Raw genomic sequence first — 25,285 nt, 5'->3', positions numbered from 1 at the left:
GTTGCATATACCGTATTTTTTGCTCTATAAGACGCACTTTCGCCCCTCCAAAAATTAGGAGGAAATGTGTGTGTGTCTTATGGAGCGAATGCAGGCTCCATGGCTTCAGCGAAAGCAATGCGAAGCCTCTCCAAGCTTCTCCCACTGCACTCCAGAGGCTTTGCGTTGCTTTTGCTGAAGCCAGGAGAGCAAGAGGGATCGTTGCACACCGATCCCTCTTGCTCTCCTGGCTTCGCTTTGCTGGAGAGGCACTGCACATCTTTCCCCCTCTACGCAGCGCCCCTTCAGCGAAGCGGGAAGAGAAATGGAAGGGGCTACATTTCTCCTGCCACTTCGCTGAAGGGGTGCTGCACAGAGAGGGAGAGAATTTTGTTTTCTTGTTCTCCCCCTCTCAAACTAAGTGCGTCCTATGGTCGGGTGTGTCCTATAGAGTGAAAAATACCGTACTTAGTTGGATTGGTTTTGTTTTGGTTTTGTTTTAAAAAGCTTGACAAAGCATAAGCAATTTGGACATAAGCAGGTCTTTGAAGCAATATGTAGTCCAATCCAGGGATTGGTCAGAACCACCGAATTCTGTGCAAAAAGTTGCATACATTTAAGGCACATTCCCCCACAAAAGAATGTGTAGTTTATCCCATCACAGAGCTAAAAGTCCAAGCATGCTTAAAAACACACAGTTCCCAAGATTCTCTGTGTTTGTGTATGCGTGCGCGCACACACACATTTTAAATGTATGTTGTGCATGCAGCTTATTATGAGGTGAAAATAGATTGCTCCTCCACCCTTATCTCTCTCCCCCCCCACTCCATGCTGGTCCTGCTCCCAACTTCACAGCAAGCTGAAGTCATCACGATGCCAATGGGGAAAGCAACTGTGCCACGGGGGTTTATGTTGACTGCTAACAAATGGTAACTTATCCCTGTGGTCACACATCCACGTAGAGCACCAGGCTGCATTTACATGGCAGTTGACTCCATTCCCCTGTTAATTTTGGCCCTATATGTGAGCTTTCACGCAATGTGAAAGTCACTTCCGGAAATATAATGGAATATACCGCCTTGCTGCACCTCAAGCACAGCGATTCTACATACCTGGAAGCAGGGAATCTATTCTTTGCAATAGGCTTCATGGGGGAATGGGGGAATTGGCCCCAGTTCCCTGTGCAGCAAGAAACGTACACCGAATACTTGCATTTTTACTGCGTTTTTAAATAACAAAATAACCTTTTTCCTTAATTTGGTTTATGTGCAACCTGACCTATGAGGCTGTATTTATGTGTGCGCTGATTGACACATATTCATTTTTTGTTTGTTTTCTCCCCTCAATCCCGCTCTGTACATATGCTGGTCCCTCAGTGCTTTGGAAAGTTCTGCTGTTAATGATTATATATGAAGACATTTTTATCAGCTGTCTTCGAGTAACGTGGCAAGAGAAGGCAATCCATCAGCACTCCACTTGTGCTATCTTTCACATTAAGCAATCTGTTAAGCAGCCATTTCCATGCAGAGTAGGGTGGATTTTATTATTTCTGAGGACTGCAAATGACTTCAGAGGCTCCCAATCTGGAGCATTCGTGACGGCAGATGCAGCAATAACTGTGAAATGGCAAGGCAAATATTTTAATAATGTAAACTCCAGAGTTTCACTATGATGGGAGAACCACTCAGCAGCTAACACTTTAATAGTCTGTCCTAAGGGCAATTCAGATTTCTCTCCCCCACCAACCCCCGGATTGTTTTGAAAGAGAAGACAACAAAGCACTTTTGCTTTCTCTCCCAGATGTACTAAGGCCAGATATAGATGTTATGGAAGAGGCTGCTTCTCGGCCTGTTTCTGACACTATTTTTTAAAAAAGAAGTTTAGCTAAAAAATGTATACGCTACCTGGGAAGGAGAAGCCTTAGACCAGGGGTGTCCAACTTCCAAGAGACTGCTATCTACTCCCACTATAAATAAACTGGCAGTGATTTACCCATTAAATTGACCAAAGTTGTTGAGTTTTTGGGGGGAAGGGTGAGTCAAAGTTTTTGGTCGATCGATAGGAAGCAAGGGTCAAAGACCTATTGCTTTTTTCTGCAGTGGGCTCCCCACAGGGTCCCTGTCTCCAGTGTTTTAGAGCTGCCCAATCAGGATGGAAGGGGAGCACTGCAGCCACTGCATGCTCCAACACTAAGCTTTTAGGAACACTGAAAAACAGAAGATGCTTCAGTGTCAAAAGAATTGTGTACAGCTTCTGTTACATACCATGGAACTTCATGGAAAACACAACTTAAGTCACTCCAAAAGAAGGTATTGGAACACTCAAAATCATTTGCCCATGCACAGAAAAGAATAGATCTAGCTGAAAGGCAACATATGGCCATCTGTACTGATCATGGCAACACAGCCCTAATTGTTATTCTTGCATAACTGTAAGATTTCTGAATAATCTTAGAAGGTTGTATCATCTTAGAAGGGGTGTGGCAGTGACTATTATGAAGGGACTCTTCTGAATTTGTCACTACATTACCATGAAGGGGGAGAAACTGTAGTGGAAGGGCACAGATGTCTTCATTTGATCCTACTTGCAGAAAGGGATGCAGGTGCCACTGTGTTCTAAACCATTGAGCCTCTTGGGCTTGCTGATCATAAGGTTGGCGGTTCAAATCCCCGCAAAGGAGTGAGCTCCCATTGCTCTGTCCCAGCTCCTGCCAACCTAGCAGTTCAAAAGCACACAAGTGCAAGTAAATGGGTACCGCTGTGGTGGGAAGGTAAACTGTGTTTCCGTGCACTCTGGTTTCCATCATGGTGTTCCGTTGTGCCAGAAGCAGTTTAGTCATGCTGGCCACATGACCCAGAAAGCTGTCTGTGGACAAACGCCGGCTCCCTTGGCCTGAAAGCGAGAGGAGCACTGCAACCCCATAGTCACTTTACCTTTTTACCTTACTTGCAGAAAGCTCAGCTCTAAAAATGGGTGTGCCTGGGAGGGCACTGAACTAATCAAGGTGCCAGGATAAAACCTGAAGGTAGGATGGTGACTTGTAGCCCTACTTGGAATTGATAGGACAGATCTAGAAACAAAGCAAGAAATTAGGAGAGCATGAGCGACGTGTGTGTGTGTGTGTGTGTGTGTGAGAGAGAGAGAGAGAGAGAGAGAGCATGAAAAAGACAGAAGTCAATAGACTAATAGAACTTTGACAAAAGATATGTTAAATTAGGAAGTAGGGAGAGGATAAAACTTTGCTCGAGGGGATTGAGTTTCATGTCTGAGAGAGCCTGAAGAATAAAGGCTGAGAGTTAAAATGTTGGGTACTGAGTTATAAATTAAGCAGCTCAGTGGAGTTAGGAAATTGGTTTTGACTTTGCATCTGTGGCAAGCCTCCCCAAGGCATCTGTGGGACTCTATTCCTTTGGGCATTCTCACCAAGCAGCAGCTGAGTGAGAGGACTGATCAGGTATTCTGAGAAGCTGCTGCTGCAAATGCGTAACACAGCCCGTTTTCAAAAAGAACCTCAAGGCAGCAAACAAATACAAACATCACTATGACATTCACATACATCATAATCACCATTCCAAACCCCACCATAAATCAAAATTATTAATAGTAAGAACAAAACTAGAACGAGGAATTTCAAAATAGCCACTAGAACGATCTCATCATAGAAAAACCAGAAACAGAAAAACAGTTCAGTTTTCTTTTCAGAAAACTAACATAAGAATCTCAGTTGAAGGCCTTTTTAAACAACCAGGTTTTCACCAGCTGCCTAAAACAGTACAGTGGTCTGATGCAGCTCCCCTAATAAGGTGCCATGGTAGAAAAGACAGCCATGAACACTTGCCTTTACATTGTCAAAAAGTTCTTCCAGATATTTAGTCAGAATCTCCCTTCTTGTAACTTGAAGCCCTTGGTTTGGCTCTTACTGTCTAGAACAGGAGAAAACAAGTTTGTTCTATTTTCTTTGTGATGCCCCTTTAGATATTTGAAGGGGACTATCGTATCTTCTCTCAGTCTCCTCTTTTCCAGGCTAAACATCCCCAACTCTCTCATAAGGCTTGGTTTCCAGACCCTTGATCATCTTGGTCACCCCCCGCTGCACACATTCCAGCTTGTCAATATCCTCCTTAAATTGTGGCACCCAGAACTGGACACAATATTCCAGATGTGGTCTGATCACCACCCTAGATGCAAATACCAACTTTTTTAAAAAAGATAATTTATTACAGTCAAAGACCAGCTCACAATAAAAACAGCATTCATCAAGATAAAATATGCAATCAGAGCAGATTGCAGCAATAGCTCATGAGTTAAAATTGAGATATATACATACACCCATACAACTGAGATTTGGGCTACCATAAAAATTAACCCTGAAGCGCCCCAAAGGGAGACTTCAACATTTCCCTAGTAAGCTATTTTATTCTAGAGGATGATCTGTGCCTACAAATCTGGGTGCAGAATCTGGCTACCAGCCAGGTTTTTTTCCTCGTGATCTTTGCCTAAGAGGAGAGAATTAAGATTAGACTTGTCTGAAAGATCGGCGAGCCTCTTCAGCAAAGGATCAATGGTGTCTCTGCAAATCTCAACATAAAAAGGACATCTAAAATATATATGTTCGGGGCTTCCTATTTCCCCTAATGGGCAGGCACAAAGTCTCTGTGTGTACGGGACTCTTCTAGAGGAGCCTTCCAGAACCGGTGAGGGCAAGGCCGAGCTTCTAGCAAGAGTGAAAGCCCTTCTTGCGTTTCTGGATGCGATGCGAATACCAACATGAGAGTGGCACCACTGACAGGAAAACAGGGAAGGGGAGCGGGAAAATGACTACTCCTTGTTCCTTCTCTTTCATTGACTATTTGCTACACACAACATGAAAAGAAAAAAATGGATAACAATTGAAATACAGATCACATTTAAGGCTGCTTTGCATTCATCACATCATGACGGCAGCATCAAATGGTAATCTGCATGTGTGAATGGACAGGTTGATCATTGGTGGTCCTCCCACAGTGCCTATCACCACTGCAGCGGTGCTGTTCAGTGGAGTCAGTTCACACACACAGTTGAAAATCAACCAGTGTGGAACAGTGCAGAAGCAAGTGTAGACTGACCCTGTCAGAAAGGTAGGCCCATCGGCATTGAGACAGATGCTCCGGTTCTTTGTCAAATTGCACATGATGCTTGGTTGTATCAAGTTGGAAGGCTGGCCATTATGTTAGGTGTTCAGTTTAACTGGACAAAAACCCATTTTCTCAGATATTTGGGTGGCATTCATTATGAGATCACCAGGACCAGAATCTCTCTCCCCCTTGCCAGTCAAATGCTAGTGTGTATTTGTTACCCAGCTTTCCACATAATATAATAGGAGCCAGAAAATTGTCAAAAATCCCAATAGAGTTATTTATCTAACTCACACAGGAAATGGACGTGTGTCACACATCACACTTGATGAGCCATTTAAGTGAGTTATGTGGAGAGGCTGATAGATACTCCAGGAGGGCTGATAATATTCTAGCATGTATCTCTGTCACTCTTCGTTCCTTACCTTAAAGTGCATGTACTTTATTGGAACAGAAATTTTGGAACAGAAATCCATCACATCCTGAACTTACTTTTTTAATTGGAAGCAAATATCATTGAAACAAACAGTAGCTGCTTCCAAGTAAATAGTTTAACTTGGACTGTAAGTCAGCTTTGCAAAGTGAACTTTGATAGCACAAACTTTCCTAAGTATGGGGGTTTTTTTCTTTGAAAAAGAAAGGGTGTATGTGTGGTTGATTTCATTTAGACACCGAAGATGCAGTATGGGTGGGGGGGAGAGACCAAAATAGCCCAGAGGTCTGAGAGAAATCTTATCAAGAAGACAAGAATGTTCAGGGCAAACAGAACTTTCCTTTTGTGTAGGCTCTAGGTTTTGATCAAAGCTATTCATTCCCTGCACTGATCGGTCTGGTCCTCCTTCACTTAAGCCATGTGATGCAGCCCTTCCTCATCACATTACATATGTTCTGATTCCAATCACTTTTTGAGCCAAACCACTGAAGTCTGCATGGCTTCCTTCCTTCCTTCCTTCCCCACTGCCTCTCTGTTACAAGGGCAGATTCTGCTGCCAAAGCTGGAGCAGGAAATTGATTACCAACTAGCCTTATCATGGAGCAAGAGGGCATCCCACTGCGCTGCACAGCTGGCATCAGGAAAGCAGAGTCCGCTTGTTTGGATCAGCACTACATTTCCATTTTGCCAGGATGTTGTACTACCAAGAGTATGCAGTGGAAACTGTCTGTTCAAGTCTCTTCTTCCAGGGGCAAAATCAATTTTATAGTGTACATAAGAGCATAGCAACCAGTTGCTTTTAACAGAATCAGACCATTGGTCCACCCAGCTTTGTATGCCTAGACAAACTAGCAGTGGCTCTCCAGAATTTTCAGACATTCCAACCCCTACCTAGACATGCCGAGAATTGAACTTCTGCATGCAAAACAGATGTTCTACCATAGAGCTTTGGTCCTTCTCCCTATGTGAAAAATTCGACATTGCCTTTGTGGATTCTTTTCTGAATATACACCTGGCACCTCAAAATGTGCATCCCTCAAAGGCTGCCTGCATATTTTGCAGTCCCCAGGTATTTACTCCCCAAATGTTATCGCTCTCCAAATGTTTGCCCATCAGTCCAGAAACGCTTGTTTGTTTTTCAAAATTTGATGGCTTTCCCTTTGCTGTTTTACTATTATTTATCATTTCTGCTCATTTAGGCTGCAGTCCTTCACTGTGTGGACACAGAGAGCAGGGCACGAAGTAGCTCACATCGAGATCTGCTGCAACTCTTCCCTTCTCTGCACAAACCTCTGTGTGGGATGCATACCTGGTACAGTAGGTGTGCCTCAGCGGAATGTGGCAGTTAAATCTGAGTCCCACACTTACCTAAGAGTATCCAGCCAATTGCTTGTCACCAGGCAGTGACATATTCCTCCCCCCCCCCCCCGAGATGTAGCACTGTTTATCTAAGAGGCCATTTCACACATTGCAATAGTACACTTGCCAGAGGGGTTGGGGTCGGCCAAAGTATTGTTCCCTGAGAAGGGCAGCAGTAAGAAAAGAAGCGTTTGCCACACTCACAGTTTAAAACAATCACACAAAATAATGGCAGAAACATTATTGTCTTAATAGAAAAGCACAGTGCACGTGTTAAATAAATCAAGGCCATATTCATGCCAGTCATTTAAAACACTATGCTATTACTTTAAACCAGGCATGTCCAAAGTCTGTGTTATCTGCCCCTGTGGCAGTTTGTTTATTGGCGTCAAATCCTTTAAAAAGCTCAACAACTTTGGTTGACCCTCACGCATGTTCACTTCATCAAATCTGGCCCTCTTTAAAAAGTCATGGCTTTCTCCATGACTCCTGGAAATTCTGGGAACTATTGTTGGTTTAAATGTGCCTTAAAAGTGTGGGTGAATGTGGCCTACACGTTATATTCAATTCTATCTATCTATCTATCTATCTATCTATCTATCTATCTATCTATTGGGTTTATATACTGCCCTATACCTGGAGGTCTCAGGGTGTTTCACAGAACAAAATCAGAATACAAAACCACAAAATATATAATCAAAATAAAAACAACAACCCAATAACCCCACCAAACCACATTTTGAAAGGGTATAGGATGTCAATCAAATCAACCAAAGGCCTGGTTAAAAAGGAATGTTTTTTGCCTTGTGCCTAAATGTGTATAATGAAGGTGCCAGGCGAACTTCCCTGGGGTGAGCATTCCACAGACAGGGAGCCACTGCAGAGAAGGCCCGTTCACATCATTGTAAGTTTCTTTAAAAAGTCATTAGCATTGGCATGCAAATTTCTCCTTACACAGTTTCCCCTAATTTTTTTGCTAACTAGTTTCCCCTAACATAATGCATTTTTGTTATGCTCTTTTAATCAATATATGCATTTACATGAACACTTTGCCCTAATGGATGCATTCTCTGTGCACATGAGTTGGTTGGAGAAAATAAATGCACACAGGGGCACAATTTCTCCAAAGATACAGAATTTTGTATATTAGGTTGGAAAATCACTTTGCAAAATTCAGGGAGGTGACAAGAGAAGGATGGATGTTTTGGTTTGCAAATTGTTTCGGGGTATGTGAATTAGGTAAGATTTCCCCTTAAATGTGAACTGAATCAATTTCTTTTCCATTTATGCTCCTCCCATATTGAAGTTCAAACCTTTGCCAAGCCCCATCCATCCAGCTAATCCATTTCCCCCTTGTCCAAGATATCAGGTAACCACAATATTAACAACTTTGCTGCATCTTTTTTTAATTTACAGAAGGAAGTAGACATAGTGGTGTGTCAGAATGTCTTTTTTTTTTTTTAATGATGTCTTTAAAAAAAATATTCTGAGGGACATTCTTGTCAGCACTCAAGGTAGCCATGGGTGAAATGCCCTTTCTTATTAAATGTCACAAGATTTAATGTCATAGTATAATTGGGATGGAAGGATAATTGAACTCAGCTCAACATGTCTTTTCCCACAACCACGTTATTAATCGGCAGGAGAATTGAAATATATTACGGAAAGGCCCAAGTCTCTCAGAAATGGTTGGCAGCTGTGAGGGGGGTGGGGGTGGGAGGAGAAATTACAGCATTTCACTCTGAAGCCCAGACATGAAGAATTTGCAGAGAAATTTGATTTGCAAGTGGAACGTCAAACAGGAGGGGGCCTGCGACAGAAGTAGGCATTTATTCGTCAAGCATATGATTTTCAGGATATAAAATGCCCATATGCTTGATCTATAATATCTTGGTGTCAAGGCAGTCACTGTGGAATAAGCTCGAGAAAAGGTTTCAACACAAAGCTTCTATTCTCTCTCTCCCCCCTTCTCATTTTCTATCTACCTTCATGTATAAAAACATGAGACAGAGGTTGAGGGGGCGGGGAAGGGGGGAATTCTCACCCAGAACTGTACAGAACCAAATGACATAATGTATTACTCGGAGTACTGTTTGCAATTAAATGCATCCATTCATCTTTCTCTCAGGGTTCTTATTGCCAGCCATCACCAAAGTGTTTGAGTGCTTTCCATGAAAAATTCATTAGGTAAGATCTGAGCGTATTTTACAGGGCTTCCATCTCTCTTTTGGAATTTGGGAAGAGACAAGGGGCTTGATAACATTTTTGCTTCCGCAACGGTTTCAAGTTAGGGCTTCGCTTCAATTAATCCCACGTTGCCCTTTCTTCTCGGTGCATTTATTCAACTATGTTTTTTTCCACTTGCTTTCCCAAGACAGCTTTGTTGTCTGGTGTGCATCACACTGAACACCCCCCTGCCTTTAACCTTTCAGCTCCTTCCTTCCTTCCTTCATTCATGGAAATCCTTTACTTATACAAGCCAGCAGAGCTCTGTGTTTCCAGCCAGACAACATCTGCAATCTGGAATGCTGCATCTGGGCCTTGGAGACTTTGTAAGTGGCACTTTGTGGCTGTGACGTGAAAGCTCCCAGGCTGCATGGGGAGCTGGTTGCCACGGGTGGCCCAGAATGAAAAGGCCCAGCTCAGTGGTGGAGCATCTGATTTTCATGCTGAAGTCCCAGGTTCAATTGAGACAGCGCAGGGAATGTCCCCAGCCTGAAACCCTGGAAAGCTGCCGCCACGCAATGTAATAATATTGAGCTAGATGGAGCTTCCTATGTCCCTATTGCCCAAGAGTGTTTAGCCTAAGAGTATGCATTAAAAGCTAACATATTTAGAAGCATGCCGTATTCCGTGGGGCATATTCCCAGGTGTAAACATATCACAGGTATTCCCAATAGGCATTGCATAATGAGTAAATAGCACATTAATGGCATCTTAGGAATAAGTCTCACTGAATACTGTATAGGAATGGAGTCTCAGGCTGCAATTCTGGGCATTTGTCCCTGAGAGTGGGGACTACCACTGCATTTAATAGGATAGACTTCTGAGTAAATACAAAGAGTGCAAGGCCACCCAGGTTATATAGTTCCCCCCCATCCCAAGTTCTGAATGGTATAATAAGAGCTAAGGAGAAAGATGAGTCACCTCCACAAATGCAGTTGCTATCCTTTCCATTTGTATATATCAGGGGTGTCCACCAGCAGGTCAATTGCGATCTCCTGGTTGATCGTGAGGTGTCCTGCAAAAAAGCTCAACATCTTTGATGGGTAGATCACTGCCCCTTTTTTTTTTATAGTGGGAGTAGATCGCAGTCTCTTGGAAGTTGGACACCCCGGTATATATGAAGACCAACAGATCACTTGCATGTGCTAGCAGCAGCTGATTGTGCAAAGCCCTTTGGGAGAAAACAAGCAAACTTTAAACCCCCAAACATCATGTATGAAGTTGAGTCTTGCACCCTGCTTTTTCTCCTGACAAGCCAGTCAGCAGAGTATATTATTATTATTATTACTATTATTATTATTATTATTATGGTACCTCGGGTTACAGATGCTTCAGGTTACAGACACTTCAGGTTACAGACTCCACTAGCCCAGAAATAGTACCTCAGGTTAAGAACTTTGCTTCAGGATGAGAACAGAAATCATGCTCCGGCGACGCGGTGGCAGCGGGAGGCCCCATTAGCTAAAGTGGTCTTCAGGTTAAGAACAGTTTCAGGTTAAGAATGGACCTCCGGAACGAATTAAGTACTTAACCCGAGGTACCACTGTATTATTATTATTATTTCTACCACTATTATCAACCACCACCACTGTGTTTGCAGTCCTTCCTCTTGGATCAAGGAGGGCAGCTGATGGATCTCTTCGTACCCAACCAGATGAGAATTATGCACACAGAAGCTTCCTTTCACAAGCACTTAATTCCTAGCCAGTGTATTGAGCTGCGGTAGCAAATCTCTCAAAAGACAGCCTGATTGAAAAACAGTAGATGCTTTTCAATCTGATATATGTTTGCATGCATTTGAATATACCGTATTGGCCCGAATATAAGCCTCACTTTTTCCCCAAATTCTGACCGTGAAAGGTTGAAGTGCGGCTTATAATCGTGACCTTACGGTATGCAGCCAGGAGCGTGGGGCAGTGTGTAGTCCCTCATTCTCTCCCCCAAGATCGGGAAGGGAGAGAGCGAGGAAGGGGAAAGGCCTCTGGCCATGCAGTGTGGCAACCCCCCCCCCCGTATGCAACCAGGAGCAGCGAGGAAAGGAGCGGCTTATATTCGGTTATTTTCACATTTTTCCTCTCCCCCTCCAATTTTAAAGGTGCGGCTTATATTCGGGTGCAGCTTATATTCAGGCCAATATGGTATTTTCAGCTACTGAGAATCAAAATTGGACACCCTTTCTATCCCCTATGAGAAATAAAGATGAGCACACTGGGGAACCTTGAAACACCCAGTCTTTCACTTCTGCCCACGTCACATAGAATGATAGAACTGTAGAGTTGGAAGGGACCCCAAGGGTCATCTAGTCCAACCCCCTGCAATGCAGGAATCTCAGCTAAAGAATCCATGGCAGATGTCCATCCAACCTCTGCTTAAACACCTTCAAAAGGAAGGACCGTCCACAACCTCCCGAGGGAGCCAGTTCCACTATTGAACAGCTCTTGTGGTCAGAAAGTACTTCCTAATGTTAAGTCGGAATCTCCTTTCTTGTAACTTGAAGCCATTGGTTCGAGTCCTACCCTTCAGAGCAGGTTGCTATGAAGGTTATTACGAAGACAAAAGGGGGAGGAGGAAGACCATGTATTCCACTTTGAACTCCTTGGGAGAGAGGTGGGATATAGAGATAATTATGTAATAATAACTAAAATATCATAGCCACAATGTGGATGGTGAGGGGTGAGGTTGGGGCTGGGAAGGGAAGCCGCATTCCACACAATTTGCTATACACAGGATCTGAACTCTTGCTGACAGGATAGCATCTTCCACTGTACCTGTGGACACCATGTTAGCTTAGGAGCTGCATAGCACACACTGTCCAGTCCACCAACTCTCCAGTCCCCAGCATCTCCTGCCTAAGGCGGTTGCTTGACGCTGTCTAATGGCTGGGCTGGCCCTGTGTATAAAACTTTAATCAACAGACAAATGCTTTCCTTCTCTCATACAGGCTGGGCAGCAAAACTCTTCCTCAGTACCTGAACATCAAAAGCCAGCCTACTAGCTAAGCCCATCAGTGCCAGAGGCACAATTTAGTATAGATATGAAAGACATATCCATAACCCTTAATTTATTTCTCTCTTTTTTCATTTGTTAGAATATGAGGGAAGTGTAGAACACAAATCCACCTTTGCTACTGTTAATTTTCTTTATTCACCACCCATAAGAAGGGGGAAATATGAACTTGTCTTCATAGCCAAAATGTCCATTAGAGTTTGTTCCATATAATTAAATGTGACCTCTTCAGATTTGTTGGATTATAGTGATCCATAAGGAAAGGATCAAGGATCAGGGATTGGGCAAAATGCACCATACTAGAACTTCTGTAGGAAAAAAATGAATAACACTTACATAAAGCCAGATGGCTCAAGCAAATAATCCCTGCCATTTACCATAATTTAAAATAATCCCCAGAGACACCAACAAACTTTGACCCTGAGGGGAAATTCCTATCCAGTCAGAAGGCAAATCTATAGCATGTTTTGACGTGAGAGAAATTCTTTCCTGAGACCAAATAAAGATTTAGAATGTGGTCACATCTACACTGTGCATTTAAAGCACTTTATTTATTTATTTTTAATCATATTTATTAAAATTTCCAATAATAACAGAATAAAGAAGATAGAAAAGATAAAGAAAAAGAAAAGAAAGAAAAGAGACCAATTTTAAACCCTTATGTTCATAACCTTCTTTCTGGGACTCCCTCCTTCCCCTCCCGACTGTATTCCCCTTTCCCTACGTTGGTTCCACAAGTTCTCATTCCCAATTTAACCTAATATGTTATGCCTAATAGCCAATTTAAATTACAATCTTAACATCACTCCTCACCTTTAACAAAATAAAACAAAGATTTTTCCCCCCCAAAATCTACCCCGTTTCCTTCCACGAATTCCCCCTTTTCTTTTTTTTCCCAAAACTTGTTAAATCAAAATACCAAAGTTATATATAAAAAAAAAAAATTTAAAAGATAGAAAATAGAAGAAGATTCCAAAAGTTGATTACATAGCCTTTGGATTCTAGAATTCCCCCTCCCTTCCCCGGTTTAGATTCCCTATGTCCATCAGTCTGTATGTTGTCGGCCTGGAGGTCTCAAGTCCACAGCCAAACTTTCTCAATTCATCTTGCCGGTTTTCTTTAAATTTACTTATTTTGATAATATTTAATTTCAAAAGTCCAGTCTAATCGAGGCCTTTAATTTCCCTTGATCATTGTTACTCCTCCCATTGTTCTTGCCGTGGCGTAGTTGGTCCTTTACTCTTTTGTTTCTTACTTTCTCAGGTTTCTGTCTTGTTCAGCTGCAAAACCATTCTTATTCTGAAATCTAGTATCTCTACAGAGGTTTGTTATTCAGGAGCTTACTTAAATAGAAAGATTCTATTGTGTTGTCACCTCTGTAGACAAAACAAATATTTCAGTTTTGCTACTTTCCCAGGAGCTAAGACCAGTAATACACATCCCAGAGTAGTTTTCCATATACGCCGCTTGTAATGTCCCAAAGCCCCTCTAGAGGGATTGCAATAACTTTGTGTCCTCTCATCCAAAAGTCAAATTGTTGTTTCTTTTTCCATCCGACATTTTGTATCCATATTTATATCCAATTGTATCAAAATCAACCAGCAAAATACTTGTAGCAAAGTCCTCTTTATATTCTCAAGATTTGACAGCTACTTTGACAGCTGTCAAACTCTCCATCTCTCTCCGCCAGGTTCTCTGAATCGCCCCGGTTCCCGGGGGGGGGGGTTGCCTTTTCCCTCTCACCCTCGACTCTCCTCCAGCACAATTCTTGTAATGATTCCATCGTGGAATTTGGTATTTTTAGTCAGCAATAAACTTCAGAATTGATCTTGGTTTCTCAGTCCTTGTTTTAGCATGTTTACAATCAGGGAGGGGACTGACTTCCTTTTTAGATCCCCCCCGCTCGTGCCGAATCCGAAAAAAAAAATTCCTTTTTTCCCCCCTCCTTTTGTACCCGGTTACCCAATTTACTCACGGGTTTTTGTTAAATGTCCGAATTTCAAATGGAAGAAGCCAGCGCTCTCCGACGAATGGCATGCGGCTGCACTCGGCAGGGGAAGCGATAGACTCAAAGTACCACGCCACTCCCAGGCACCCGATCCGTAGCCTTTAAAAAGGCTCCTTCACGAGTCGGGAGGGCGCTGACGGTACCAGCCGAGTCCCCATGTCCACGGGCCCCGTGCCCGTGGTTTTTAAGGGTCCCCGCGTCGCCGGCGCGGTAGGACCCAGCCCCTGCCGAGCCGGCTCCCTCCGGAGCTCGGAGGGAGTCCGCCATTCGGCGATGGCGCCAACCCGGAAGTCCCGCATTTAAAGCACTTTAGCAGTCATGGGAACTCCCAAAGAATCCTGGGAATTGGTTAAGGGTGCTGAGAGTTCGTAGGAAACTCAAATCCCCCTCACAGAGCTACAATTGCCAGAGTGGTTTAACAAATCAATCCCTCTTCCCAGACAATTCTGGGAACTGTAGCTCGGTGAGGGAAATCTCTTAACAACTCTCAGCACCCTTAACAAACCACAGTTCCCATAATACTTTGGGGGGAGCCATGACTGTAAAAATGGAATAATACTGTTTTAAATGTGGCTTTTGGGAGCAATTCAGCACCTCACTGTTCTGATCACCGCAAGTATTTCGGCTTGCCAGAAGAAAGAATCTCCCTTGTCTCACCTGTGCTGCTCTGGGGGGGTCTTCTGCCCCCCCCTCCGTGAAAGAATTTGTGGGGTGCAGGGAGTGCACAGGGAAAGGAGGGGGGAAGCCCCACTGAACAAGCGGTAGTCCTTGTGCAGGGCTTACTGATTTTCCTCAAAATGCTAAAGTATAACCTGTAATACAAACTTAAAATCTCTATCTGCATTGCAAACATTGTACCACTTTGTACGTGGTATTATAATGGGTCCAAGACGTTTTGTTCCCTCAGCAGGAACAATATGTGGGGCAATCCAGTCAAGGTGCATAGTACCCAAAGCCAGCCAAGTTGCCGGTATTTTCTCACCGGAGGCAGAAAAATCCCACAACTGCCTGCTGCTGGAAAACACAATGGAAATAAATTAAACAACTAACTATTTGCTGCCTTTTCATCACAACCCCAATCAGCTGCCTGAGGCTGTCTGTGCCAGGATGAAATTCCCACTGGGGTGTTCAGCAGCTGCAAGTATCTCCGTGTACTTTAAGTAACAGAGAGGTAGAGAAAGGGAGGAATCCTCAGCCACTTCATTTGGAATATTGAGCTAGATGGAGCAATGTTAGGCAGCTTCCTAGGTTCTCAAGATTTTTTTTGGGGGGGGGGCATAAAGTTTGATTAAGACTTCTCACAATACAATAAAGAGCAAACTATTCTAAGCCTAAAATAATAGAAAAGAAAAAAAGAATAAGAGCTGGAAGAATGCAAAGTAAAGGGAAGTAATAAAAGAACACAGAGAGAAAAATAAAAGAGGGATAGGTAAAAGCTAAGGGATAATAACAGAATAAAGCCAAAGAGAAGAGATATGAATAAATGTGACTTCTAAGTATCCAACTGTCGATTGTCTGTTCCTAAGAATTTACCAGGACCTCCAGAAATTTAATGCAAGGTTTGGAGACTGTTTCTGCGCTCTCCCCAAATGTCCCCCCACCCAGGTCTGGCCCCAATCGGCCTGCCCTATGCTATTAAATGGCAGAATGGGAGGCACTTTTGATTGAGGAGATAGAAAGAGTGCACAATTTATGTCAATTTTCCACTACAGGTGCAGTTCCATGCAGGACCAGGGATGGGCAAATCTGTCCATTTCAATTTATCATTTTTCCCCAGTCCTAAGCTCAGTTCTCCACATTTTTGCATCAGTTTGTGATTCCTTAAAAAAAATAAAAATTAAGTCCTCGTGAAAATTCACCAGCATTTTATTGTGCATTTCTCCCAATACATCTTTGCATGCGACTTTTGCCTGAAATGAACATTCTGGCAAGCAACGTTCCCTAATGTAATGCATTTTATATGTTCATTCCCTCAAATGTATGGCTCTTTATGCACACCCCTCCCCTGATCTACACATTTATTTATTTTTGCATGCATCATTTGCTTTGAAAACCTGCACCGCAAAATTCAGAGAAGTGATTTTTTTGTAGGATAGCTGCGTTTTGTTTTGCATATTGCTCCAGGATGTATTGATTAGGTTCCCGTTAAAATGCAAACTGAACCAAATTTCTCCTCCATTCCTATTGCTCTGAGGTGGGCTCAACTCTCAGGAATGGCTTATTTTTGAAGGGGGTTCAATGGGCTCCAGTGGAATGGAGGAGGAAGGCCTGCGGCTCTATGGATTCTGCCCATGGAGCACCAGATAGCCTGCTCTAGTATATTATTTGAGGGGCATTTCTCAGTGTTAGAGAATCTGCTTTGCCTGCAGAAGAACACTGGTTCAATTCCTGACATCTCCAGGTAGCACTGTGAGAAAGCTCTGTCTGAAATCCTTGGCATCTGCTGCCAGTCAGTGTGGACAATACTGAGTTAGATGGACCAATAGTGACTTGGTATAAGGCAGCTCCCTATGATCCTAGTTTATCTACCCGCATGACTGGCAAAAGGTTTCACCTTGCCTATTTTGTACCTCCCAGTTTGGTTTTCAGCATTAGATGTCTGGGAGGAAGGAGGCGGCTGTGAATGTCTTGGTGAGGGAGGCAAGCACCCTCCTGACGCCCACAGGCTGCTGTTGTCAAGTGAAACCTGTCAATCCATTTGTGACAACCCTATGCAATATCAGCAAAAAGGTATCTGTCATCCTGAATACCGGAGCGTAGCCAAGCGTGAGCGGAGTCTATAAAAACTGAGACGCCTGGAGAATCGCAGAAGAAGAGGTGATCATCCCCAGGGAATTATGCAACAATTCTTGCAGAAGAGTACACTCCTGCTTGGTGAGAGGGAAATAGCTACAGCCCCTCTTGTAACCTCGAAAGAATGTTTCTTGGGATGTGTGGAGAAATGGCAGATTCTATTCGTCTCATAAATAGTTTCTGCATCTGGAAAGTCAAATAAATCAATAAATGGAACCCCACCCCTATCCTGCCCAACTGACTGCAATTTGTAAACCAGCCTATACAGTGGACGCTCGGGTTGCGAACGTGATCCGTCTGGGATGCATGTTCACAACCTGCAGCATTCGCAACCCACGTCTGCACACACGCAGGTTGTGATTCGGCGCTTCTGCGCATGCACGACCGCCGAAACCCAGAAGTAACCCGTTCCGGTACTTCCGGGTTTCTGCGGTCCATAACCTGAAAAAACGCAACCTGAATCGTCTGTAACCCAAGGTATGACTGTAGTTTGTCTAGTTTTAGTGTCAAGCATATGTGGCATGCTAAGATTTAGGGTTTGATTTTTTTGGGGGGGGGGGTTGCCGGGATCACTGGCATGATGAAGTTCCCACAGGAACTTCAACCCTGCTGATTACAAGGGCTGGTTGAGCTCCACACTGAACTTGGTTGTGCAGCCACATCTCAAACATCCCCAACCCTGATGTCACATATGATCTCACGAGTGGAGCCGGTGGGCGTTTTGGGAGGGAAACAGCTTCATGGGCCAAACTAGGATGCATGCTGGGCCAGAGCTGGCCCGTGGGCTGGAGGTTCCTCACCTCTGTTGTAAAATGTCTCTGATGTAAGCATGATGGGCAGAGTTCTTCTGAGACCAGAGCAGTGCAGTTCCTGCTTCTGCACAGTTGCATGGTCTTGCAACCCTGCTAATGGTTGATACATAGAGACCCCAGTGGGAGATGCAGAGGCATGAAGGCAGCACAATCTCTCTCCTGTGTTTATGGAGTGCTTTTCTCCCATTTTTAAAGGCAAGCACAGGCTCCAGATTATTATTGTTTTTGCTGTGCCCCTCGTACCCCCAGCCCCTAATCTCCACAATGCTAAGACATTTTTGTTCACAGTGACTGTGTGTGAGCAATGGAACGAGCTGGGGGCATTTTCAAGCTCTGTGAAATGGACGTGAAAACAGCGCTGGACATAAATTGCCTGGGAAAGAAAAAGAGACACGGATTCCGAACGCAGCTATAAAAATAAGAGTATGTTTCACTGAAACTCAGGTCAGTGCCTTCTGCTCTTCCCCCACCTCTTCCTAGAAGACAGCACTGCCGCTGCCACTCTTTTACATGGTCACAAAACATCTATTTTCTCCCAGGCTAAGAGGAGGAAATTTAATTTTGCTCCTCAGGAGATTGAACCAAGTGCAAGTGCACCAAGTAATTAACCATCACCAACTGATGCATGTTTCCAGCACTGGAGAAGGTACTGCAAAGAGTGTGAGACAATTATCTCCTCCTTGTAAAGCTCCCAGGAGCCGTCCCTTCCTTTTCCACTGTAAGCTACAACAGGAACTGGAAAGGAGAAAGTTCAAAAACTCTGCATCCTGAAATTTTACTGACCAGCTATATGCAAGCATCAGGAAAGGCTCTGGCTCCTTTCTCTATAAGCAACATCAGCATCACCCCATCTAGAGACGTTGCGGTGGGGTGCACATCTGCCACAATTATGCTAAAGCAAAGAGCAGTACTATTTTATAAAACTGAATTATCAACTGTGGCATACATGGAGCTTGTATCTAGATTTGTGGTGCTGCACATTTACCTACTTTCTCCATAAAGACACAGTGTTTTATATTCTCTCTGGCAAGGATGGGCAACCTCTGGATAATTTTGGAACTTCTGCTGCAATGGCCTGTTGTTCAGGGATTATAAGAGTAGCAGTCCATCAACATCTGGAGGGCCATCCCTGCTGTATGACATTTCAGCTAGGCTGCCTGAGCTCACAGGAGGTGAAAGAGAACCCCAGAAACAAAGGTCCCTGTTCAGGGAAGTTTTTAATGTGTGGCATTTTAATGTATTTTTAATCTTTGTTGGAAGCTACCGAGCGTGGCTGGGGAGACCCAGCCAGCTGGGCGGGGTACAAATAATAAATTATTATTATTATTATTATTATTATTATTATTATTATTGACAAGCTCCAAGCGACAATGGGATCAGGACAGCAGTTTCACTCATTATTCCCTGGCTCAGCTGAAGAAGATACTGACCTCTCTTGGTCAGTATCTGCACAAGTGCAGTAATGGTGATGGTGAAGGACCAGGACTAGAATTGGTTTCTCTCTCTATTGCAAGGAATATCCATCTGATCTCAAAAACCTGGAGATATGACATGAAGAGGTGGTGTGTGCATGTGCGTGTGCCACTTCCACTTCTGTTGATTAGCAGTACTTTACAGTGATGTAGTTTTTGAATGTTCATTCCCCCCATTACATTATTCTGAGTTTTCTATTTCTGCTAGGCCCAACAGATGAGTGTGACAGCAATTATCTGTCCCCAAGAGTAGATATTCATTGGTGAGCTAACAACCCTTTCCAACAGTGCAGTAATTACCTTTGTATAAAAGGATAATAAGCTGGTGCCATTGTCAGTCCTTTTCTGGCTAGTTATGAATATACCAGAGAGTTGGCTCTTGTAGACTGAAGGCTGTCATAGGAGGAGGACTTGCAGGGTTAAGGGGATCTGTCAGGGAAAAATTAAGGAAGGCTGTAAAATTATTTTCTTGACTCTCCTAGAAGAAAGATAAATTCTGATGTTCCTGGGAAGGAACTATCAAGAAGCTGGAAGAAATCCATAAGGTGCCTTTGCTGGATTGCTTTGAAAACTTCTAACAACCCAGTGAAAAAGTTGAGCATTCTTGAAGCCAGTTTTTTAACACGAAAGCTACTTAGCCATCAATAATTCCCATCGTGGCTTCTGGTGGGATGTCACAGAGTCTGTATCCAGATGGTCAGCCTGAATGCTTAATTGGCATAATGATGAACTACCTAAAGTTAAGGGACATCCCATAAGTTGTTCCTGAAGTAAACCTGTTTATATTTTCACAGGATTAGCATGTTGAACTCCAGATGCCAAACAGGTGGAAGGAGAGCAAGGAAAAATAGAGAGATCTAAATACAATTACCGCAACATGAGAAAGCAAGGCAGCTACATTAGGAAACAAGGCTAGTTAGGGACCTCTGGCTTCTTAAGACACTTTAATTGCAGCTCGGCACAGAATACTAATATCTTGCCAGATACACCATTTGTCCCATCTTATATCTGAAGAACTCATCAGGACTTCTAGTGCTCACAATGTTCATTTTTTGGCTGTGACCCAATGCAGTGACTTATTATTACTTGTGATTTACTCATGAGTTATGACACAGGATACACGTGAAACAAACACACACACACACACACACACACACACTGCAGGTTCCACTACCAAGGAGGCAAACTCATGGTCAGATTAGAAAGAGGGAATCACAGAAATAATGGTCTGGTTTGCACATGATGGATTATTGGGACTGCACAAATTTACCAGTTCCAAGAGATAAGCCCATAGTCACTTTGCTCCTCTTTGGTCTTTCTTACTGCTGTTCCATGCTGAGCAAAACCAAGGTTTGGCTAAGTGTGCCATCCAAATTCAGGCTTGATGGGGTGCCATCGCGGCTGCCCCACCACCCGCACTGGGTGGCGCGCCCCTACGGGTGGCGTGCCATGCCCCCAGGACGCACACCACGCCCCTACGGGCGGCACGCCACACCCCCAGGACGCATGTCAGCCCTGCCTCTGCCTGCTCTCCGTCCCCCAGTGCTGGAGCATGAAGCTCCGCCACTGACTCCAGGTTGGAAGCAGAGCGGAATATAAAAATATGAAGAACAGCCGGGCTGCTGGATCAGACCAAAGGCCCCTCTAGGTGAGCATCCCGTTCTCCTAAAAGCCAGGCAGATGGGGTGCCTGCAAGCAGGTCACGAGTGCAACAACACTCTCCTCACTTTTGTGGAGCCCAACAGCTGGAATTCAGAGGCACACTGCCTCCGGCAGTGGATCTAGATCTATGCTTTGTTACTGTGAATGTAAAAGAGCCCACCTGGATTGGGGCAAAGGCTCATCTAGTCCAGCATTATGTCCCCACAGTGACCAACCAAATGCTGACAGGAACCGCCAATATGGATGACTTCCTCTTTTCTCTCCTCTATATTGTGTGGCTCCTCACCACTATTAAGAGGTGCACATGAATTCCTGAATATATGCTGCATGTGGTAGGAAGAGTGAATAACTCTTGCTTTGCTCTTTTAATGCATCTCCTCCTCCCTCATAAGCATTAGCGAAGATGACAGAAAAGGAGTAGAGGCATCTGTTACCTTCCCGCAAGAGCACCAAAGTCCCTAATGGCAAGAAATTTACCTTTTCTTAACACTCAGGAAAAACACCTGCCACATTTCCAAGGCCAGTGGTTTCTTAGGGACTAGTTCCATTAGTTAGAATGCACCTGGTAAAAATGGAGAGAGAGAGAGTTGCCAGATCCAGTTGAACACAGAGATGAGCATCGCTGTCTCCCTCAACAGCATATAAATACTTCATTTTCATTTATTAGTGCAGAAAATTAAATATAAGTAATCCTTCATACACTTCACCCACCTGCTTGCAGGGCCTGAAAAACCTGCGCAAAAATTAGCAGATGGGATCTCGTAGCAATTTCCCTTTGAAAAAACGTTTTTGTATAAAATACTCAAGAGCCAGAGTTGATCTGGCTCTGCAGGGCTAGCTTCTCGAAAGGAAATAGCGGGAAGCGGGCAGCAGGCATGCAAGAAGGGTCCAATGGCTTCTTATAGGCATCTGGTTGGCCACTGTGGGAAATGGAAGGTAGGATGCTGGACAGGATGTGATCTAGCCGTGCTCTCCTTATATTCTTAAGGGTGTGCTGCTTTGGATCACTGGCCACTCCAGATGATATGGTTTGCCAGCATGATGCAATGTCAAAGCCATCTGTTGGAGCTTCTTCTTATTCACATACAAACGTGTTTGTGTTCTTATATTATTGGTGGCACCCGTCTTTCTTTAGAGACAATGGAGTATGACTCCAGTGTGTGTGGGGGGTCAAACCTGGGCAGTGTGTATGGAGGCCATGGGCTGCCCCTCTTGGCCTCACTGATGTGGTCCAAAGGAAAGCAGAGCAATACGCTTGGCACCAGCTTGGCTGCAGGAGTTGCTGGAAGGAGGTGTACAAGGCGCCATCCAATTGCATTGTGGACTCATCTCCATATCTGTGTAAGCTTTACTCCTCAGCCCTTTCTCCTCCCAAAATTACCCCGCAAGGCAGCAGAGGTTCAGGACCAGATTTTTCCTTCACCTAGATGGGCTACCTTCCCAGGTTGATGAGCCCCATCTGCCCCTCGCTTCCCTCTACAACTTGTTCAGAAACCACTTTCCTGATATTAACATTAATACTGCAAGACTACAAATGGCAACTTCAATGCTTGTTTTATAAGCTGACAAGACAAATTTACCAAATTCATATATATTTTTTTAAAAACCTCTGTGCACTCACTCAAAGACACAAGCAGAGCTGTCACTCAGTCAAACAAATCCTAGTTGAGTGATCATGTGATTAGTTGATCAAGTTGACTACTCAGTTAATCAGATAATTAAGATGAATGCGTAGATAACACACACAATAGTTTTGAAGGAGAAAGCATTTATTATTAGATGCAGGCCTGTTTGTAGCAGATATCACCTTCAAGAGGGTATGTCAAATACTTCATTTAGGATGGTGCTTGCCGCTGGCAACTTTGAAAAGTAGTAGTATTAAAGGTTTCTATATAGTCAGTATCCAAAGCTCAATGAAGACAAAAATGAAATATTCCACCACATCTGAACGACAGAAGGCTACACACTGCAGTGTCTCACATTAAGTCATTTCTGAAAAATAACAAAGGGTTTCAAAGTGTCAAAAGTGAACTCCCTGCTCAGAAACATGAATTGATACCTCAATTAAATCCATGAAATAATGCACCTGTGATCCTGAAATTATAATATCAGCCCTTTGGCTAACCCTTCAAACGAGCCTTAATTAAATATAGTGGTACCTTGGTTTTTGAATGGAATCTGTTCCAGAAGCCTGTTTGGCTTCCAAAACATTCAAAAACTGAGGCGCGGTTTCCTATTGGTTGCAAGAGCTTCTTGCACTCAGTGGAAGCTGCGTCGTTCAGGTCCGAACAAAGTTCGCAAACGGAAGCATTTACTTCCAGGTTTTTGGCGTTCAAGAACCAAAACGGAGGTGTTCAGGAACTGAGGTACCACTGTATATGTTCTCAAAAGGAAGCTTACATTGGTCAATAGCTAACAATTTCAGTTTTGCTAGTTAAAACATGTGCTAGAAACTTACTTTCTCATATTCAAGTACACAGACGTACTTGACTAGTACATTACTTTTAGTTTGCTAAAAACTGTAGATTGAGCATTGTGCCATAAATAATATTAAAAGGTTTCCATTGAAATAAAATCCCAATGATTTTCTAGGCTTCAGGGGCGCATCTTTCTTTTTATTGTTTCAAGGGGGTCCATTTCTTCCTGCAGTACCAATATTTTGGAGAACAGTCTGTCTGACTGTTCAGCTCTGCTGGAGGCTGAAGGAGCAGCACTCCCAAAAGCACTTGAGGAGTTTCTTCTCACTGGTTAGTGGAAGAGGGGAAGAATGTACTCTCTGTGAAAAGGAGGGAAGGCTGCACCCCCTTCTAAGGGAATGTGGAAATGGGCTTTATGAGTGCAGTAAGGGCTGTGCAGCTTGAAGACCTCTGGATCAGAGCCAGTATTGCAGGATACAAATCTACCCCTCTCAGTTAGGAATCCTGGAGGAATTCAACTGCCAAGAAGTCCCGTACAAAACTTGTGGTTCTGCACCATAATAATAATAATAATAATAATAATAATAATAATTATTATTATTTCTTGTTTCTACCCTGCCAATCTGGCTGGGTTTCCACAGCCACTCTGGTTAGCTTTCAATAGAACATTAAAAAGAGAATAAAACTTCAAACATTAAAAACTTCCCATTTGAGACTAAGCTTCAGATCAGAGCTTAACTATCCAGCGGAATTAGCACTTGCTTGAATGTTACATTGCGGCTCAACAGAGGACCTATCAAAGCATATGTTTGAATATTTATTCTGAGAGAAGACACACTTTTTAATGCATATTTTGAGATTAACATAGAAGTGGAATATGTGCAAAGGTGACACGGGCCGAAATGGACGGATTCATATATCCCTTCTCTTAGAGAGTAGGAATGTGAACTTTTTGGGTGTGTGGGTGTGCCAATCTGCAAATGGAAACCTGTTCTGCATATGTATCGTTCCTAGTGGCTGAGGACACTTGTGGGTTTGAGAAAAACAGTCACAGGAAAAGAATGCATATACACATTCCACTAACATTAATTAAGCAACAATCAATGGAAGAAAAGGACACAGGGAGATTCGTAGGGATATATATATATATGGTTAGGAGCAAAATAAAAATAAATGTCTAATTGACTGGGAAAGTGGTCACCAAAGAATAGGCTACAGAATCTAACAAATAAAAGAGCCTTTTATTAGTTGTTTTCTAGTCTTCAAGCTTAATGCAGAGTTTAATATTTCCAACAACCAAGACCATTTTGGAGAGAATGGCTTTGTGTTTCCACATTTTACAAGGTTAAACTGGCATTCTGAAGCCCGTTAGCCCCGGCATGACTCTAGCAGACATAAAAGCAGAAGAACGTTTTCCATTGTATGGTTAAACAACTGTAGACAAGTTCTGTTTCATTTCTTCAAAACAGTGCTCATTTCCTAATTAACGAAACAAAGCTATATAATTGAGACACTCAAATTTGTCCTCTTATGTACCCCAAAGAAGCTTTACTTTAAAAGCAACAATTACATACAATTGTCTGTTTTTGTTGTTTTCTTTTAAAAGATGATGCCTACAATAATGGCATTTCTGCAGAGAAACGTATATGTGTGATTAGTGTGATTACAATACAACAATAACCCATCACCGCTAACTATTATAAAACCGTAAACTATTATTCAGGACACTATAAAATTCAAAGCCTAATTGAAAATGCTAGTTTAGCATAATTCCCACAAGCCATCATTCTTTAATATTGTGAAATGAATGAGGTTTTCGTGGAGCTATTAATTGATACTGACAAGCAATAACCACTGGAATGAAACTCCAATTATGAGAGGCAATTAATCACTTTTACTGTCATCTGTGGTGTCAAACAAAATTCAATAAAGTTCTAAACAGTAAGAAAAAAAAAGAGAGAGAGAAATGTATACCTCTTGTGGATGAATGCAATTCAAGCAAAT

The 25,285-nt window shown here is 43.1% G+C and overlaps 1 protein-coding gene across 6 annotated transcripts in view; it reads right to left on the bottom strand.

Annotated features, from left to right (window-relative positions):
- Window positions 1-25,285, bottom strand: part of B3GALT1 (beta-1,3-galactosyltransferase 1) — a 332,737-nt gene that overhangs the window by 147,631 nt on the left and 159,821 nt on the right. The window lies entirely within an intron of this gene.

This window comes from Podarcis pityusensis (genome assembly GCF_964106645.2).
Source record: "Podarcis pityusensis genome assembly, chromosome: 1".
NCBI classification, from domain to species: domain Eukaryota; kingdom Metazoa; phylum Chordata; class Lepidosauria; order Squamata; family Lacertidae; genus Podarcis; species Podarcis pityusensis.
This window is presented reverse-complemented; position numbering and strand designations above follow the sequence as displayed.